Source organism: Stegostoma tigrinum, chromosome 18 (genome assembly GCF_030684315.1).
Source record: "Stegostoma tigrinum isolate sSteTig4 chromosome 18, sSteTig4.hap1, whole genome shotgun sequence".
Classification (NCBI taxonomy): Eukaryota; Metazoa; Chordata; class Chondrichthyes; order Orectolobiformes; family Stegostomatidae; genus Stegostoma; species Stegostoma tigrinum.
The window spans coordinates 54,974,170-54,995,470 of NC_081371.1; the positions used below are offsets into that span (position 1 = coordinate 54,974,170).

The window sequence follows — 21,301 nt, forward strand, 5'->3', positions numbered from 1 at the left end:
TCCAGATCATTTATGTATATCACAAACTAACCGTGGTCCCAACACGGATCCCTGTGGAACACCACTGGTCACAGTTCTCCATTTTGAGAAACTCCCTTCCACTACAACTCTCTGTCTCCTGTTGCCCAGCCAGTTCTCTATCCATCCAGCTAGTACACCCTGGACCCCATGCAACTTCACCTTCTCCATCAGCCTACTACGGGGAACGTAATCAAATGCCTTACTGAAGTCCATGTTTATGACATCTACAGCCCTTCCCTCATCTATCAACTTTGTCACTTCCTCAAAGAATCCTATCACTTTGGTAAGACATGACTTTCCCTGCACAAAACCATGATACCTATCACTAATATGCCCATTTTCTTCCAAATGTAAATAGATCCTATCCCTCTGTATCTTCTCCATCAGCTTCCCCACCACTGACATCAGGCTCACCGATCTATAATTACCTGGATTATCCTCATGACCCTTCTTAAACAAGGGGACAACAATAGCAATTCCCCAGTCCTCCAGGACCTCACCTGTGCTCAAGGATGCTGCAAAGATATCTGTTAAGGCCCCAGCTATTTCCTCTCTCGCTTCCCTCAGTAACCTGGGATAGATCCCATCTGGACCAGGGGAATTGTCCACCCTACGCCCACGCCTTTTAGAATACAAAACACTTGCCCCCTCCTTTTGCTGACTTGACCTACTATAATCAAACATCTATCACTAACCTCAACATCTGTCATGTCCCTCTCCTCAGTGAATATTGACGCCAAGTACTCATTAAGAATCTCTCTCATTTTCTCTGAATCTCTAACTTTTCTCTCTAACTTCCCTCTGTTGTCCTTGAGTGGGCCAACACTTTCTCTAGCTACCCTCTTACTCTTATGTATGAGTAAAAGGCTTTGGGATTTTCCTTAACCCTGTTTGCTAAAGATATTTCATGACGCTTTTTTGCCCTCTTAATCCCTCATTTCAGTTTGATCCTACTTTCCTGATATTCTTCCAAAGCTTCATCTGTTTTCAGTCGCCTAGACCTTATGTATGCTTCTTTTTTCCTCTTTGCTAGTCTCACAATTTCACTTGGCATCCATGGTTTCCTAAACTCACCCTTTCAATCCCTCATTTTCACAGGGACATGTCCGTCCTGCACTCTTTTCAACCTCTGTTTAAAAGCCTCCCACATTTCAAATGTTGATTTACCCTCAAACAGCTGCTACCAATCCACATTCCCCAGCTCATGCCAAATTTTGCTATAGTTGGCCTACCCCCAGTTCAGCACTCTTCCTTTAGGATCACTGTCATCTTTGTCCATGAGCATTGTCAAGCCTACAGAATTGTGATCATTGATCCCAAAGTAATCCCCTACTGAAGCTTCAACCACCTGGCCGGGCTTATTCCCCAACACCAGGTCCAATATGATCCCTTCCCGAGTTGGACTATTTACATACTGCTCTAGAAAACACTCCTGGATGTTCTTTACAAATTCTGCTCCATCTAAACCCCTAGTACTAAGTGAATCCCAGTCAATGTAGGGAAAATTAAAATCTCCTATCACTACCAACCCATTGATCCTACATCTTTCCATAATCTGTCTACATATTTGTGCCTCTATCTCATGCTCACTGTTGGGAGGCCTCTAGTACAGCCCCAACATTGTTACTGCACCCTTCCTATTTCTGACCTCTGCCCGTATTGCGTCACTGCTCGAGTCCTCCATAGTGCCCTCTTTCAGCATAGCTGTGATATCCTGTTTGACCAGTAATGCAACTCCTCCACCCCTTTTAGCTCCTTTTCTATCCCACCTGAAGCATCTATATCCTGGATATTTAGTTGGCATTCTTGCCCTTCCCTCAACCAAGTCTCAGTAATGGCAATAACATCATACCGCCAGTTACTAATCCAAGCACTCAGTTCATCTGCCTTACCTACTACACATCTCACATTAAAACAAATGCACCTCAGACCAGCTGTCCCTTTGCATTCATCATCTGTTCTCTGCCTACTCTTCCCCTTAGTCACACTGACTTCATTATCTAGTTCCTTACAGGCTTCAGTTACTACCTCCTTACTGCCTACTAACCTCCTCATTTGATTCCTGTCCCTGTCACATTATTTTAAACCCCCCCCCAAAAGTGTTAGCAAAAGCAGGCCCTAGGACATTTGTTCCAGCCCTGTCCAGGTGTCGACCATTCGATTTGTAATAGCCCCACCTCCCCCAGAACCAGTCCCACTGTTCCAAAAATGTGAAGCCCTCCCTCCTGCACCATCTCTCAAACCACTCATTTATCCTGCCTGTCCTTTCATTTCTACTCTGACTAGCATGTGGCACTGGTAGCAATCCTGAGATTACTACCTTTGAGGTCCTACTTTTGAACTTGGCTCCTAAGTCCCTAAATTCTGCTTGTAAGGCCTCATCCCATTTATTACCCGTATCACTGGTGCCTACATGCAGCACGACAGCTGGCTGTGCACCCTCCCCCCTTCAGAATTTCCTGCAGTCAATCTGGAACATCCCTGACCCATGCACCTGGGAGGCAACTTACCATTTGGGAGTCTCGTTTTCAACCACAGAACCGCCTATCTACTCCCCTTACAATCGAATCCCCTATGACTATAGCCCTTCCACTCTCTTTCCTGCCCTTCTATACAGCAGAGCCAGCCACGGTGCCATGAACCTGGATACTGCTGCCTTCCCCTGGTGAGCCATGTCCCCCAATACTATCCGAAATGGTACACTTATTTTTGAATGTTGAGGGTAAAGGTCCCTGGATTGTTGTTTCAAACAGCAAGTGGGAACCCTGTGGAATTTTCTGCCATCAGAAGCTGTTGAATCCAAAATTTTTAATGTTTTCAAGAAAGAGTTAGATGTAGCTCTTAGGATGAAAGGTGTCGAAGTTTATAGGTGAAAGCTGGAAAAGGGGATTGTGTTGGATGATCAGCCGTGGATCATGTTGAATGGAGAAGCAGGCTTGAGTGGCCTATTCCCGCTCCTATTTTCTGCTTCTAAATTCAAGCCATTTGCAATTTGGAAAGAAGCAGGGTGAAGTAAGAAATGACATGTGGCTGAAAGTCTGATATAGTATAGTGATAATGTCCATGGACAAGAGGCTAGTGGAATTTAAGTACAGCTAATTACAATTGAAATTAAAATTAATGCACTGATACTATTGGATTGTTGTAAAAACCCATCTAATTCATTCATATCCTTTAAGGGGAGGAAATTGACTGCCCTTACCTGGTCTTTAATGTGGCCCAACCTCTGCCCAATGTGATTGGCTGTCACTTGCAAATGACTCAGTTGTACCAAACAGCTACAGGGAAGTTAAAAAGGAACACGCAGGAACAAATAACCACCATTAATCCAGATACCAAGATCTGGGATTTTGAGAGTGTGAGAACTATTGCAGGAACTAGTCAAACAGCTTGCTTGGCCCGTGTCACTGACTCATACCTCTCATTGAATGCTCCAGACACCCCCGTCAGCATTGCTGAGATGCTGGCAAAGTGGCATAAAAAGATATAAACTTGGAGCAGGAGTAGACTATGCAGCCATCCAAGCCTGCTGCACCTTTCACTATGATCATGGCAAATGCTCTCTCTCTCAATTCCATATAAGCGCTAACCTCCAATACCTGTTCATGCCTTTGAAATCTAAAAACATGCGCTAGTGTTAGGGCTAGGGCAGGTGTCAGGGTTAAAGTTAGGGGCACGGTTGCTCAGTGGTTAGCACTGCAGGGACCTGGGTTTGATTCCAGCCTCAGATAACTATTGGTGCGGTGTTTGCACATTTTCCCTGTGTTGCGTGGGTTTCCTCCAGGTGCTCCAGTTTCCTCCTACAGTCCAAAGATGTGCAGGCTAGGTGGATTGTCTGTGCTAAATTGCCCATAGTGTTGGGGGGGTTGGGGGGGGGGGAGGTTGGTGGGTCTGGGTGGGATGCTCCAAGGGACTTGTTGGGCCGAAGGGCCTGTTTCCACACTGAAGGGAATCTATTCTAATTACAGTTTAACCCCAACCCTGACTCTTTCTTGCACTTACTCAGTGATTTGGTTTCCACTGCCTTCTGCAGTACAGAATTTCAAATGTTCATTACCCTTTGAGTGAAGATGTGTTTCCTCGCCTCGCTCCTAAACAGATACCTCCATCCTGAGATTGTGCACCTTGTTTTTAGACATCCACACTGGGGAAAACAATGCCTCTATCTAATCCTGTTAGAATTTTATACTTTTTAATCAGATCCCCCCTCATCCTTCTAACCTCTCGTGAGATTTATTCCTCAACACTGACTTGAGATCCCATGATAGTTCATGGTAGGAAAGAACGGAAATATATCACAGTTCCTTTAGTATCATTGGGTCAAAAGCCTGGAATTCCCTCTTTATTGTCATTGTGGGCCTACCTACGGCACATGGACAGCAACAGTTCAAGAAAGCAACTCACCACTGCCTTCTCAAGGGCCACGAGGAACAGGTAATGAAGCTGGCCTGGCCAGTGACAGCTGTATCCCACGAGTGACAAAATTAAACGCTCCTTACCACAAACCTCAATTCTGCTCAAGTTCCTTGACCCATATTCAGTCAGATGCTGTCTGGGTGTCACAGGCAGTCATTGTCACCTACTTCCATGAATTCAGCTCAGAGTTCACTTTTGAACCAAGGCTGTCGCGAAGTCCAGAGCCAAATGATCCTGGCAGAATCCAAACTGACCATCAGTGAGAAGGTAACAGTGGAGTATAGTTGCTGCTTGATAACAGTGTTGACAACGCATCATGTTAATGATGTTCAAAGGTAGAGAGATGGGGTGGTTAATTGTTCAGAAAGGATTTGCCAGTGTTTTTGGTATACTGCTACACTTTTGTACCTAGTTCTAAAAGATAAATCATCAGTACTATGGTTGGGGTGTTGGTAAGGTCCATATTCAACACCTTCCAATTAAATTCACATCATGTGGGATCAATTGAATTGGCTAAAGACTGGTTCTGAAGAAGGGTCACTGGGTTTGAAATGTTAACTCTGCTTTCTCTCCACAGATGCTGCCAGACCCATTAGGTTTATCCAGTATTTTCTATTGGTGTTTCAGATCTCCAGCATCCGCAATTGTTTGGTTTCGGTTAATGGTTAAAGACAGATATCTGTGATAGCGGGCAATCTTATGAGGAGGCCTGAAATGTTACCAGAGCCCTCAGGGATCAATTATGAGGAGATACACTACAAACTAACTTTGTATTTCTTAGAATCTAAAAGAGTAGTAGTGGTTTGTTTGAGGTTATAGCATTTTGAAAAGAATCAGTCTCGTAGATAGGGAACTCTCTACCAGTGTTGAGGGAATACTAGATCCAATATATATAACCTTAAAAAAACATCAAAGCCATTCAGAAAAGGTGGTAAAGTAATAGCTTTTTAAATCCGATCTCAATAGATTTTTACTTATAAAGCATTTGAAAGGATAGGGAGGCAAGGTAGATGGATTTAACTGTGCTATGCATCATCCATGATCTCAATGACTGATGGAGCAGGCTTGAGGAGCTGATTGGCATTCTCTAGTTCCTAAGTTATTTTCACAACTGCTGGAAGTGCTGAAAACATATCAATCTGACCGTGGTGTGTCAATCCTGCTCAGCAGATAGCAATTTCAAGTCTAAGTCAGAAAGACAAGAGTCACCCAAATCTAAACCTTCTTTCCTTCTTCTACCGTGAGTGGGGAAACACAAACCTTTGCTTGTCCCCATATTGTTCCCTATCCCTTTTGCCTGTTGCCTTAGAAACATAGAAAGTAGGTGCAGGGCTAGACTTTTCGGCACATTGAGCCTACACTACCATACAACATGATCATGGCTGGTCATGCAATCTCAGTACCTCTTTCCCGCTTTCTTCTCATACCCATTGACCTCTTTAGCTGCACAGGCCATGTCCAGCTCCCTCTTGAGCATATCTAATGAACTGGCCCCAATGGCTTCCTGTGGGAGAGAATTCCACAGGCTCACACCCTCTGAATCTGTGGAAGATTCAAGGGTGAGTTATGTTTTATACGCCAGTATTCTTGCCAATATTTATCCTTCAGGCAGCATCACAAAACAAATGATCTCATCATTATCACATTGAAATTTGTGGAACTTAACGCAACTTGATTGTGATAATGGGAATTGCAGATGCTGGAGAATCCAAGATAACAAAGTGTGGAGCTGGATGAACACAGCAGGCCAAGCAGCATCTTAGGAGCACAAAAGCTGACGGTTCGGGCCTAGACCCTTTATCAGAGTTGTCACTATTTGAAGAGTACTTTATTGGCTTCATGGACAGGCTGAGTTTATGAAATATGCTGAAAGGCTTCTTTCCATATTCAATGACTCTATGTTCCAGTTTCGGCAGTACAGATTCAACAGGCTGAAGGATCTGTTCTGTACTGTATTCTTTTATGATTCTAAACATGATACAGTGGCTCAGTGGTTAGCACTGTTGTCTCACAGTGCCAGGGGCCTGGGTTTGATTCCGAGATAGTAGGAACTGCTATTGCGGGAGCCTGAGATCACAAGGTGTAGAGCTGGATGAACACAACAGGCCAAGTGGCATCAGAGGAGCAGGAAAGCTGACGTTTTGGGTCTGGACCCTTCTTCAGAAATGAGGGGGTGGAAGGAGGCTCTGAAATAAATAGGGAGAGGGGGCACAGTCTTAGAAGCTGGATAGTAGAGCAGATAGGTGGCAGAGAAGACAGACAGGTCAAGGAAGCGGGGATGAAGCTTATTGTGAACCGAACGTAGGTGTTCTACAAAGTGGTCTCTGAGCCTTCGCTTTTGGTCTCCCGATGCACAGGACGCCACGTCAGGAACAGCGGACATCATAGACAACATTAGCAGATGTGCAGGTGAACATCTGTTTACTGTGGAAGGTTTTTCTTGGGGCCTGGGATGGGGGTGAGGGGGAAGGTGTAAGGGTAGGGGTAGCATCTCCTGTGGTTGCAGGGAAAGGAGCCGGGGGTACTGGGGATAGGGCCGAGTGTGGAGTAGACAAGGGAGTCGCGGACCGAGTGGTCCCTCTGGAAGATAGATAAGGGCAGTTAGGGAATATATATCTTTGGCAGTGGGGTCAGATTGCAGATGTCAGAAATGGTGGAGAATGAAGCGTTGAATCCGGAGGTAAATGGGGTGATACATGAGTACAAGGGAATTCTGTCTTTGTTTTTATTGTGGGGAGAGGGTGTGAAGGCTGAGGTGCAGGAAATGAGAAAGATGCAGTTGAGGGTGTTTTTGACCACTGAGGGGAGGGAATCTGTGGTCCTTGAAACATGAGGACATCCGGGATGTCTGGGAGTAGAATGCCTCATCTCAGGAGCAGATGCGGCGAAGGCGGAAGAATTCCAGCCTTGAGTGAGTGTCTGTGGGAGGTGTGGGAATACAGGAATAAGGTTGGCCTGGGGTACGGGTGGGATGCTCTTTGGAGAGTCGGTGTAGGGATTCTACAATTATAAAAAGTCCATGTCTCTGTGTTATCATAGTATGCTTCAAATGGAGTCCTCAAGTTTGAAACAGGCGAGATAAGACCAGAAGAAATGGGAACAGGAGAAAGCCATCTGATTCCTTGGGCCTGCCCAGCCATTCAATAGAATCGTGGCCGATCTGATAAATCTTCAGTTTCCATTTTCTTGCCTCTCCCAGTAATCCTTGAATCGCCTACTGATCAAGAATCTATCTGCCCACCTAAATATAAAATTGAAGAATAACTAAGGCTGATAAAAATATTCAGTGTTCCCGATGTTTGCAGAATAGTTTAAAAACCATTTGAACTCGTGAATCTGTAACTCTTTAATTACTTGTAGATGTGCTATGTTGATAGCATTGAGCAGGAGGCTGATTGATCCTGTGTCAGTCCATTTACAGCTAATCACCAAACAATAAGGTTCACTTCTCCCTGTCCGTAGTGCTAATGTCTTGATTAAGTTAATTACCAGCTCCAGAGCCCGAGTTTGTTTCCTTTCTGAGCTCATAGGTGCAGTTTTTTTAAATGGAGTAGTTATCCAATATGCCGAAATGGCCCTTAGATATGCACAGGCAAAGCCCATGACCACGTAAGACAGACTGCGTTTACTAGGTTAACATTACCATGCTCTACTTCTACTATGACATTAGGACAGGTGAAGGCTCAAGCTGATGAAGTCGGGCTCCCAATGTGACAGTATATCGATGGATAAGGAAACTGAATGTACTTTCACCAAGTTTGCAGAGGTCGGTCACAAAAATGGATGGGAAGGTAACTGCTGAGGAAGGCACAAAGAATCTACAGCCTGATATATAGACAGGTTGAGTGAGTGAGCAAAAGCTTAGCAGATGGAATATAAGATAATAAAGTGTGAAGCTGGATGAACACAGCAGGCCAAGCAGCATCTCAGGAGCACAAAAGCTGAAGTTTCAGGCCTAGACCCTTCATCAGAGCTCCGAAACGTCAGCTTTTGTGCTCCTGAGATGCTGCTTGGCCTGCTGTGTTCACCCAGCCTCACACTTTATTACCTTGGATTCTCCAGCATCTGCAGTTCCCATCATCACAGATGGAAAATAACGAGGGACAAAACCAAAGTTGCTGGAAAAGCTCAGCAGCTCTGGCAACATTTCGTTCTGAGGAAGGGTCACCGGACCCGAAACGTTAACTCTGTTTTCTCCTCCACAGATGCTGCCAGACCTGCTGGGATTTCTCAGCAACATAACAAAGTGTGAAGCTGGATGAACACAGCAGGCCAAGCAGCATCTCAGGAGCACAAAAGCTCACGTTTCAGGCCTAGACCCTTCATCAGAGCAACTTTGTCTTTATTCCTGATTTACAGCATCCACAGTTGTTTCGTTTTTATTGAATATAGCGTGAGGTTGCATTACTGCCTCACAGTACCAGGCACCCGGGTTCAATTCCACCCTCAGACAACTGTCTGTGTGGAGTTTGCACATTCTCCCCGTGTCTGCGTAGGTTTCCTCCGGGTGCTCCGGTTTCCTCCCACAGTCCAAAGATGTGCAGGTTAGGTTGATTAGCCATGCTAAATTGCCTGTAGTGTCCATGATTGGCTGATTAGGTGGGTTAGCCATGGGAAGTGCAGTGGGGCTGGGTGGGATGCCCTTTGGAGGGGAAGAATCAATGGGCTGAATGGCCTGCTTCCACACCGCAAGAATTCTATTCTATGATTTTAATGCAGCAAACTGTGAGGCTGCACAATTTAGCAGGAAGAATAGAATGGCTGAATGTTATTTAAATGTGGAAAGCCACAGAACGAGGACTTTGAAAGTCCGAAAGAACTGCGAATGCTGTAAATCAGGAACAAAAACAAAGTTCTGAGGAAGGGTCGCTGGACCCAAAGAGTTAACTCTGTTTTTTTTCTCTTCATAAATATTGCCAAACCTGCTGTGCTTTTCCAGCAACTTCTGTATTTGTTGCTTTGGAAGTCCTCATTATGAAAAGGTTATTGGAGGATTGCAGAAATGTTCTAAAGGCACACTTCCTGCAGTGCCATCTTTGAAACACTGCTGCTTCCTGTTTCCCACCAATGATGTCAGCTTTCTCTTTCACAAGTGGCTTTTTATACAAAAAGAATTTTTTTTTTTTCAGAAATGCAGGGGTCAATTTTGATGAGGAAGAACAAACTTATGGGTAAAATGGTGGTTTCCTACAGTCATAGAATCCCTACTCTGTGGAAACTGGCTATCTGACCCAACAAGCCCATACCGACTCTCTGAAGAGCATCCCACACACTGCTCTATCTCTACACCCCTGCCTAACCCACCTAGTTTACGCATCTCTGGACACTCTGGGCATTATAACATGGCCAATCCACCTAAGCTTGGACAGGGAGATGAAACTGGAGCACCCAAAGGAAACCCATGCAGACACAGGGAGAACGTGCAAACTCCACACAGACAGTCACCCGAGACTGGAATTGAAATCAGGTACCTAACACTGTGGGGCAGCAGTGCTAACCACTGAGCCACCATGCTGCCTGTCATGTAGACTTTTAGAGCCATTAAGAATGGCAGATGAGACCTTAATCCAGAAATCCCTTCCCCTAATTCCAACTGACCCCATTTATTGTGGGAGTTATGGGTTGCTATTGGAGATGGTGTGAGTTGACATATATGGGCATGGGGAGATGGTGGACAGGGAGGGGGGTGGGGAGCCCATGGTTTAACAAATGGCTAGGAGAATGGTAAAGGGAACTAAAGTGGGCCTTTTAAACAGCCTGCCTCAACAATCACCTGCTCTTGTGGTCATCACCAATCTGGGCCAGGCGTGAGTGAGGCAGGGAGCCAGGGTCAGAAATCATTCATCCCAAGTATTGCTCCCGGTCCAGGCCCCTGACCCTGCTCTTAGTCTGGGTACAATGGGCCTCCCTTTGGAGCCCCAGACACTGATGTAACCCCTGTCATGGGCAACTGGTGGCAGAGCCTAACACCATGCTCACCTGCAACCCCCCACCCCCTCCCCACCCACCCCTACATTAAATATTGTACCATTCGGGGTACAAATTACCTGAGAAGGGTAGGCAGAACTGGGAAATCTCCCGACTGGAAGTCCCAACCCCAAGAGAAAGATTCCAGCCCCTACCCCAAGCGCAGCTCCGAACTAGAGTCTCGAGTTTGTGTCAAAAGCAGAAAATGCTCAACAGGTCTGTCAGCATTTGTGGCAGACAAAGCAGAGTTACTGTTTCATAGCGATGAATAGAAAAAGAAACAGAAGCAGCAAACACAGCAAGCTGCTGCACAGGAATGCCATCAAGCAAAATGTGACGCCCAACCACAAAAAGAGAAGTTAGGCCTGGGGATGCAAAGTATTAGATTTTAAGAAGCAAATGAAAAGAGGTGAGAGAGCTTGAAGTTGGAAATGTTGAGGGGAGGAATTGCAGAGAGTCGTGTCCGGGAAGCTCAGGTCTCAAATGAGAGATGATATTTTTAGGACAAAGGACGGCAGATTTTAAACCGAGATGAGGAGGAACTATTTCTCTCAAAGGGTCGTAAATCTGAGGAATTCACCACCCCAGGAGGCAGTAGATGCTGAGACAATTAATAAATTTAAGGAAGATATGGAGTCTTAATACCTCATGGGTTAAAGGGTTATGACTGGACAGGAAAATGGAGTTGAGGCCGAGATGAGATAAGCCATGATCGTAATGAATGATGGAACAGGCTCAAGAATCTGAATTGCCTACTCCTGCATCCAGTTCTCACGTTTTAATGGTGGAGCTGATGTGAAGCATGGATAACCTCTTCCTGTTCAAATCTACTGGATGTTGACCTGAGTCAAGTAAGTACACATTAGTAACTATATTCCAATGTCTAGATAAAAAATACAACACAGGACCAGAACATTCAGTGCCACTAGCACTTGCTAGCTTTTATCCTATAACTCACCCCTTTTCAATTATATGATAGAATCCCTACAGTGTGGAAACAGGGCTTTCAGCTCAACAAGTCCACACCAACCCTTGCAGCATCCCAACCAGACCCATCTCCTCATAACCCACCTAATGTACTCATCCCTGAACACTACGGGCAATTTAGAATGGCCAATCCACCTTGCCTGCACATCTTTCGACTGTGGGAGGAAATTCAGACAGACACGGGGAGAACGTGCAAACTTCACACAGACCTGCTGCCCAAGAGTGAAATTGAACCTAGGTCCCTGGTGCTGTGAAGCAGCGGTGCTAACCACTGAGCCCCCGTGTCACCATTCTCGTCCAGATCTATTAGCCCATTCCAGTTTGTTTGCCCTAATATGCTTACCTAACTTCTGCTGCAATGCATCTGTATCATTTGTCTTATCCGCACTCTGTGGTGGTCATTTCCATGTTCTCCACCCTCTCTGGATGAATTGGTTGCTTCTGAATTTCCTGTGGGATTTCCTGGCGACTATCATATTAAAAACTAAAAGAACTGCAGATGTAGGAAATCAGGAGCCAAAAACAGAAGTTACTGGAAAGCCTGGCAGCATCTGAAAAGTTAAAAACAGAGCTAACGTTTCTGATCCAGTCACCCTTCTGCAGAGCCAGTTCTTAGAGGAGGCGATGGCCTGATGGTATTATCATTATATACTGTTATTCCAGAGACCCAGATAATGTTCTGGGTTCAAATTCCACTATGGCAGATGGTGGAATTTGAATTCGACAAATATCTGGAATTAACAGTCTAATGATGACCGTGAACCCATTGTCAATTGTCAGGAAAAACTCATCTGGTTTACTAGTGCCCTTTAGGGAAGTAAACTGCCACCCTTCATGGCCTGGCTTACATGTGACTCCAGACCCATAGCAATGTGATCGACTCTGGGCAATTAGGGATGGGCAATAAATGCTGCCTGGCCAGCGACACCCTCATCTCATGAATAAAGAAAGAAAACTCCAAAATGTTAACTGCTGTTTTTTCCTTCACAGATGCTGCCAGCCTATTTTATAGTTGGCCTCTAGGTATGTTGTTCCCCACAAGTGGAAGCATTGTCTCTGGGTCTGCTATATCAAAAGCTTTCATAATGTTAAAAGCACTCTATTAGATTACCTCTTGACCTTCGCTTTTCAAGAGCAAAGAAACATTGCCTGTTTTATAAGTGCAACCTTGGTGCTTTGATATCATTGCTGTGAATCATTTTCACCTCCTTTGCAGTGCATCTTAGGATGGTTACTTGTTCATTTAGCTGGATAGTTAGTTTCTGATGCAGTGATGCCAACATTACAGGCTCAATTTCTGTGCTGGCTGAGGTCACCATGAAGTGACCTTCTCAACATTGCCTGAGGCAGGGTGACCTTCAGGTTAAACTCATCACCAGTGATCTGTCACTCTCTCTCCAATGAGAGAACAGTCCCTGGGACTAAGGCAACTTTCTTTTCTTAAGATGACAACAAGAACTGAATACATGCTGTCTGTCCTGGGGCTTGCTGCTATGTATCAATGAAGCACAAAGCAAGCTCGAGGAACAACCCGTCATTTTCCACTTAGGTACCTTATAGCCTCAAGGTTTCAACATTGAATTCAATAACTTCAGAAACTGACTGCATTATGTCTGTTCCCCATTTTTCTTACATTTTCTCCCACCTTCTTCTTATAGCCTTGTCTTGTCTACTTTGTTCTTAGTTTACACTTAGAGCCATTTTATATCTCTTTTTCTCTCTCTCCACCATGAACAACCCCTTCAACTTTTGCACTCCGCCTGCACCTCTCTCAAAACTATACATTAAAAAAGATTTCCAACACCTTTCAGTTCTGCGGAAGAGGCATATCAGGCTCGAAGTGTTTACTTGTGTTTCTCTCTGCACAGATGTTGCCAAATGTGTTTGGTTTCTCCAGCATTCGCTGCCAGTTTTTAAGAACTGCGATGTGAAGTGCACTGTTATATATAAAAAAGGGTTTGATGCAAGCTTAGCATCACTTCTCGATTCTCCACTTCTACTATTGCTGAAACAAACCTCCGTACTTGGTTGACACTCATTTTCAAATGGCCTCAGTAACCTGTATTGATTCTTTTAGTGATTTGTGTACGTGCTGTCCCAGATGTCTCAGCTCCTCTACCATATTTAGATTCTTATTTAAGCCATGTGCGAGGTTAGTTTTCTTATCAAATGTCATGCCTCACACATCTCTGGTGAAATCCATTTGCCAATTATGCTCCTATTTTGCAAGTTTTTTTAACAACTTACAGCAATTTGTTGCTGTTCTTCACAGTGTCAACTATCTCCCCCATTTTTGAAATAAATTTAGAAATTGTGTTTTTGATTCTGAAGCCTAAATCTGTATGTAAATAATGTTCCACCCGCTGTCTACCTTCTGGCATTTTGAGTAGATTTACTCTCTCGCTCTCTGTTTCTGTCTTACAGCCAATTTACTGGACACATTCTATCTCTGTTCTTCAATATGGACATAGCTATCTGCTCGTTTTCAGGGCTGTGCCTTTCACTAATGAGTTATTAAGCATGGGTAATCAGTCACTGTTCTCCATTCTGGAGATGATATTAAAAACCAATTGCAGTCGATCTGAGCCTAAATTAGGTCTGTTTGCGTTTCCTTTGTTTATTTAATATTTCTCCCTTTTATTGTAAATATGACCATATCATTTTAAATCTCATCTTTTGATGACAATATCCACCTCATCCATCTCCATTGTAAATAGTGAAGCAAAGCAATTATTTAATATTTCTGCCATTTCCCCATCGCTGCTTGTGACTTTATCCAATTTATCTCTACCTTAGAGTCTGACAGATTTTTTATGTTTATCAGACTGTAAATTATTTTATTCATTTCTGTGTGTTCCTTGATAAGTTAACCTGATATTGCAGGGTGGGGGAGAGATGGCACATTTCCATATTTGTCTTCCTTCGATGGGGCAAATTAAAGAAAGATAATGGTTTTCACAACAAAAAACATGAACTTCATTTTAAAAAATTCTAAAACAATAATCATTTTCATGAGCCACAGAGTCATAGAGTGATACAACACGGAAACAGACCCTTTGGCCCAACCAGTCCATACCGAACAGAATCCCAAACTAAACCATCCCCACTTGCCTGGTCTTGGTCCATATCCTTCCAAAACCTTCCTACTCATGTAATTGACCAAATGTCTTTTAAGTATTATAATTGCACCCGCATGCTCAGGAAGTTCATTCCACATGCAAAATATTTTTTGTATAAAAAACATTGCCCCCCATGTCTTCTGAAAATCTCTCTCCTCTCACCTTAAAAATGTGGCCCCGAGTCTTGAAATCTCCTATCCTCTGGAAAAGACAATTACCATTAATTCTATTTACACCCCTCATTATTTTATACACTTCACCTTTCAAGCTACTATGCTCCAGGGGACAAAAGTCCCGGCCTATTCAGCTTTTCTTTATAACTCAAACCTTCCATACCCTGCAACTTCCTAGTAAATCTCTTCTGGACCCTCATTATTAGAAGTTGTCATTTTAGTGCTGAACAGAAAAGTTTAATTATAAAGGCAATTTTTGCCTTTTTCTTAAAAAACCTGAGCTAGAGGTTGGGGCCAGGGAATTGTAGGGGAGGGGGGAAACAGTCTTGATTTATAATCCCCAGGGAAGGCAACTGGACTCAAGGAGATAAGTTAACTAACACAGAGCCTTGGGCTGCCTCCGGTGGAGCACAGCCTGGGCTGACCTCAATGGAAGTCACATGAAAGTTGGGGTCAGAAATGAGCTTACTTTCAACCTAGGGTTTCTTCTTCTCAAAGCCTGCCATCCTTCTCTCCCTCTCCAACACTGACCTTTCTTTCTCTCTCTCTTTTACCCCTTCCTCATCTATTCCAATTTTTTCTCTACGCCACACCTCTCTCTGTTACCCCCACACCTCTCTCTGTCAACTCCACACCCCTCACTGTTATCCCCATACCTCTCCCTATTACCCCCACACCCCTTCCTGTTACCCCCACACTCCTCTCTGTTATCCCCACACCTCTCTCTGTAATCCCCACACTCCTCTCTGTTATCCCCACACCCCTCTCTGTTACCCCCACATCCCTCTCTGTTACCCCCACACACCCCTGCCATTTAGTCTAACTTTGTCCACTTAAAGAAAATAACCCATGTGTCTTCGCAATCTAACACTTCTACCAATGGCATTACCCCACCTAACACGCTATGGCTTAGTGGCTGGCACTGCTGCCTCACAGTGCTGGGTGTGAGTTCGATTCCAGCCTCGAGCAACTGTCTGTGTGGTGTTTGCGTATTCTCCCTGTGTCTGCGTGGGTTTCCTCTCCGAGTCCAAAAAGTGCGGGTGAGGTGGATTGGCCGTGCCAAATTGCCCGTAGTGTTCAGGGATCTGTGGGTGATAGGGGTTGGAATACTCTGAGGGTTGGTGTGGATTTGTTGGGCTGAAAGGCCTGTTTCCACACTGTAGGGATTTTATGAAATTTTGTTTTGAAAAGAAGGTGGCCAAGTATTTTACTTCACCCGAGGGTCTTAAATGCAATTTGGTATGGAATGCTCTGCCCCAGAAGGCAGTGGAGGCCAACTCTCTGGATACTTTCAAGAAAGAGATAGATAGAGCTCTTAAAGATAGTGGAATCAAGGGTTATGGGGATAAGGCAGGAACAGGATACTGATTGTGGATGATGAGCCATGATCGTAATGAATGGTGGTGCTGGCTCAAAGGGCCGAGTGGCCTACTCCTGCACCTATTGTCTATTGTAAAAGGTGATTTATTTACTAAAACTCAAATGAAAGGTCAACAACAGGACCAATCTGGTGGCGTCTCATGTCACCCCTCTCATGCCAGCACCACTTGCTGCTCCACTCCTCCATCTGACTCTCATTGACTTCTCCCTGCGATGAAAATCTTATCTCCTCCCCCTCCTTGGCCAGTGTCATCCGGAAAACCTCCTATTCACAGACCCAGTCGCAGTATCACTGCCCGAGGCTCCAGGCCTTGGGTTGTTTGCAGCTCCGTGCCTGAGGATGCTCATATCTGCAGGCCCCAATCTGCTCACAGTTCACAGCTTCCAATCTGCTTAAGGTTCCAGGTATCAGGCTTTTTGGGGCACCAGGCCCAGTGAGGACAGTTGATGGCCTAGTGGTATTATCACTGGACTATTAACCCAGACTCAGCTCGTGTTCTGGGGACCTGGGTTCAAATACCACCATGGCAGACGGTGGAATTTGTAATTCAGCAGAAATCTGGAATTACGAGTCCAATGATGATCTTGGGTCGGTTGTTAAGGGGGAAAAGCCTATCAGGTTCACTAATGCCCTTTAGGGAGGAAGGGCAAGGTGGCTTAGCGGTTAGCATTTGCTGCATCACAGTGACAGAAAGCAGGTTCGATTTCACCCTCAGGTGACTGCCATGTGTGGAGTTTGTGCATTCTCCCTGTGCCTGTGTGGGTTTCCTCCCACAGTTCAAAGATGCGGAGGTGAGGTAGATTGGCCATGGGAAATGTGGCGTTACGGGGATAGGGTAGGAGATGCCCTTTGGAAGGTTGGTGCAGACATGATGGGCTGAATGGCTTGCTTCCCCACGCTAGGGATTCTATGTCTGTATGAAACTCCGGCTTCAAATATAAAATGAACAAAACTTACAAAAATGACTTTTCCCTTTCATTATTTTTCTCCTGGCCTGTGAACCTTCTCATTTATGGATATGTAATCATTAATTATGGGACCCTTATGAATGAGCTGTGAATTCATCTATCAGTGAAGCAGGCACTGGGTCTGTGGTAAGTGGCCCGCAGGATGTACATTGGGAACGCCCAGTTTAGGGTCTTTACCTTGTTAATGGTTTTTTCAAACTGCCTTTTTCCTCATCTTTTAGTGTTCAGTTTTCATCATGCTTTGTCTTTTATTATTCACAGAAATAACATAAGCCTCTTTCCTTACCGTCAGCATTCACTAGGTCTTTATCCATCTGTGAAGTCTCATTCGGGTTTATTGCAAAACATATTTTTCTTGGACCCGATTGAACACTGCTTTAATCACTGCTTTAAACACTGCTTTTCTACCACACTAAGATAATGAAATGTGAGGCTGGATGAACACAGCAGGCCCAGCAACATCTCAGGAGCACAAAAGCTGACGTTTCGGGCCTAGACCCTTCATCAGAGAGGGGGATGGGGTGAGGGTTCTGGAATAAATAGGGAGAGAGGGGGAGGCAGATCGAAGATGGAGAGAAAAGAAGATAGGTGGAGAGGAGAGTATAGGTGGGGAGGTAGGGAGGGGATAGGTCAGTCCAGGGAAGACGGGCAGGTCAAGGAGGTGGGATGAGGTTAGGAGGTAGGAGACGGAGGTGCGGCTTGGGGTGGGAGGAAGGGATGGGTGAGAGGAAGAACAGGTTAGGGAAGCAGAGACAGGTGGACTGGTTTTGGGATGCAGTGGGGGAAGGGGAAGAGCTGGGCTGGTTGTGTGGTGCAGTGGGGGGAGGGGACGAACTGGGCTGGTTTTGGGATGCGGTGGGGGAAGGGGAGATTTTGAGGCTGGTGAAGTCCACATTGATACCATAGGGCTGCAGGGTTCCCAAGCGGAATATGAGTTGCTGTTCCTGCAACCTTCGGGTGGCATCATTGTGGCACTGCAGGAGGCCCATGATGGACATGTCATCTAAAGAATGGGAGGGGGAGTGGAAATGGTTTGCGACTGGGAGGTGCAGTTGTTTATTGCGAACCGAGCGGAGGTGTTCTGCAAAGCGGTCCCCAAGCCTCCGCTTGGTTTCCCCAATGTAGAGGAAGCCACATCGGGTACAGTGGATGTAGTATACCACATTGGCAGATATGCAGGTGAACCTCTGCTTAATGTGGAAAGTCATCTTGGGGCCTGGGATAGGGGTGAGGGAGGAGGTGTGGGGGCAAGTCTAGCATTTCCTGTGGTTGCAGGGGAAGGTGCCGGGTGTGGTGGGGTTGGAGGGCAGTGTGGAGCGAACAAGGGAGTCACGGAGAGAGTGGTCTCTCCGGAAAGCAGACAGGGGTGGGGATGGAAAAATGTTTTGGGTGGTGGGGTCGGATTGTAGATGGCGGAATTGTCGGAGGATGATGCATTGTATCCGGAGATTGGTGGGGTGGTGCGTGAGAATGAGGGGGATCCTCTTTGCGCGGTTGTGGTGGGGGCAGGGTGTGAGGGATATGTTGCGGGAAATGCGGGAGACGTGGTCAAGGGCGTTCTCGACCACTGTGGGGGGAAAGTTGCGGTCCTTGAAGAACTTGGACATCTGGGATGTGTGGGAGTGGAATGCCTCATCGTGGGAGCAGATGCGTCAGAGGCGGAGGAATTGGAAATAGGGGATGGAATTTTTGCAGGAGGGTGGGTGGGAGGAGGTGTATTCTAGGTAGCTGTGGGAGTCAGTGGGCTTGAAATGGACATCAGTTACAAGCTGGTTGCCTGAGATGGAGATTGAGAGGTCCAGGAAGGTGAGGGATGTGCTGGAGATGGCTCAGGTGAACTGAAGGTTGGGGTGGAAGGTGTTGGTGAAGTGGATGAACTGTTCGAGTTCCTCTGGGGAGCAAGAGGCGGCGCCGATACAGTCATCAATGTAACGGAGGAAGAGGTGGGGTTTGGGGCCTGTGTAGGTGCGGAACAGGGACTGTTCCACGTAACCTACAAAGAGGCAGGCATAGCTGGGGCCCATGCGGGTGCCCATGGCCACCCCCTTAGTCTGTAGGAAGTGGGAGGAATCGAAAGAGAAGCTGTTGAGGGTGAGGACAAGTTTGGCTAGGCGGATGAGGGTGTCGGTGGAGGGGGACTGGTCTGGCCTGTGGGACAGGAAGAAGCAGAGGGCCTTGAGGCCATCTGCATGCGGAATACAGGTGTATAGGGACTGGACGTCCATGGTGAAAATGAGGTGTTGGGGGCCAGGGAATTGGAAGCCCTGGAGGAGGTGGAGGGCGTGGGTGGTGTCACGGACATAGGTGGGGAGTTCCTGGATCAAAGGGGAGAAAATGGAGTCCAGATAGGTGGAGATGAGTTCGGTGGGGCAGGAGCAGGCTGAGACGATGGGTCGACCAGGGCAGGCAGGTTTGTGGATTTTGGGAAGGAGGTAGAAACGGGCCGTGCGGGGTTGGGGAACAATGAGGTTGGAGGCTGTGGGTGGGAGGTCCCTTGAGGTGATGAGGTCATGAATGATGTTGGACATGATGGCTTGGTGCTCGGGTGTGGGGTCATGATCGAGGGGGCGGTAGGAGGTGGTGTTGGAGAGTTGGCGTCTGGCCTCGGCGATGTAGAGGTCAGTGCGCCATACTACCACTGCGCCACCCTTGTCTGCGGGTTTGATGGTGAGGTTGGGGTTGGAGCAGAGGGAGCGCAGGGCTGCCCATTCTGCGGGGGAGAGGTTGGAGTGGGTGAGAGGGGTGGAGACGTTGAGGTGGTTAATGTCTCGATGGCAGTTAGAGATGAAGCGGTCGAGGGAGGGTAGGAGGCCTGGGGGTGGTGTCCAGGAGGAGGACTTGTGTTGGAAGCGGGTGAAGGGGTCAGTGGAGGGAGGGTTAGGCTCGAGGGAAGGTAGGAGGCACTGTTTGTCAGTTTTGCTATTCGTTTTGTTTTCCCAAAATTATTCTCAGGCCCATAAAACCAATGTTCCTCTAACCTATTACATCCTCCTCAGTTGTTAACTTCAAACACATTATATTATGGTCAGTAGTACCTAGATGTTCCTCTACTGTTACTTCTCTTAATGGCACTATTTCATTCTTCAGTACTCGACCTATTCATAAATTCTCCCTTGTTGGGGATGTGATGCCTATTATTATTGCTAGATAATTAATCTAGAAACCCAGGTAATGGTGGGTTCAAATCCCACCACAGCAGATAATAGAATTTGAGTTTAATAAAAATCTGGAATTAAGTATCTAATAATGGCCACTAAGCTATTGACATCGTTGGAGAATCCTGTCTGGTTTACCAATGCTCCTTAGGGAAGGAAATCTGCTGACCCTACCTAGTCTGGCCTATACATGACTCCAGACCCATAGCAATGTGTCACCTCTTACCCTCTGGGCAATTAGGGATGGGCAAAAAAATTTGGTCCAGCCAATGACACCCACATCCCATGAATAAATAACAAAATATTCTGAGTTAGAAAAGAGTCCTGCACATTTTGTAGGACCGCCATCTCCTTATCTTCTTTAATCCTCTGAACAACCAATTTTAAGACTATTGACATCCCACATGATTGAAATTCTGTACTGATGACTTATTTCAGTAAATTTAGATGCTCTATACATGTCGTCCTGTTACATTGTAAGTCACAGAGAAATAGCTTTGAATGAGACACATTCCAATGGATTGTACCTGGGCTTTTATTTGTATCTTCTCATAAAAGAAAGTATTTAATGAATCTGTCCTGTATCCTTGTGTGTGCAGCCCAATGCTGCAGGCAGTACTCCCAATATACTCTTACAACTATTCTGTAGAGATTCACCATTTTACCAATCAATGTTTCCATTTTCTCTCTCTCTTTCTCATCGTAAAGCCACTCCAGTCTTAAATTTGTTTCAGAGATAGTGGGAGCTGCCAATGCTGGATAATCTGAGATAACATGGTGTCGAGCTGGATGAACACAGCGGGCAAAGCAGCATCAGAGGAACAGGAAGGCTGATGTTTCAGGCCTAGACCCTTCTTCAGAAGAAGGGTCTTGGCCCAAAACGTCAGCTTTCCTGCTCCTCTGATGCTGCTTGACCTGCTGTGTTCATCCAGCTCTACACCTTGTATATCCCAGTATTAAATTTCACAATTTTCCTTCTTATTCAAGTCAACACCAATGATTGTACTTTGGGAGTAATACTGTGGAGCACTTCATACAGCCTTTGGATATGAAAGGAACTCTCTGACAAAGCATTAGTCTTCTGTCTCATTATTGGAAACAAAATCACGGCACA

General features: G+C 45.7%; 1 protein-coding gene across 2 annotated transcripts in view; it reads right to left on the minus strand.

The window, feature by feature from the left end:
• LOC125460853 (monocarboxylate transporter 2-like) overlaps window positions 1-21,301 on the minus strand; it is a 318,309-nt gene that overhangs the window by 159,463 nt on the left and 137,545 nt on the right. The gene's annotated exons all lie outside the window — the stretch shown is intronic.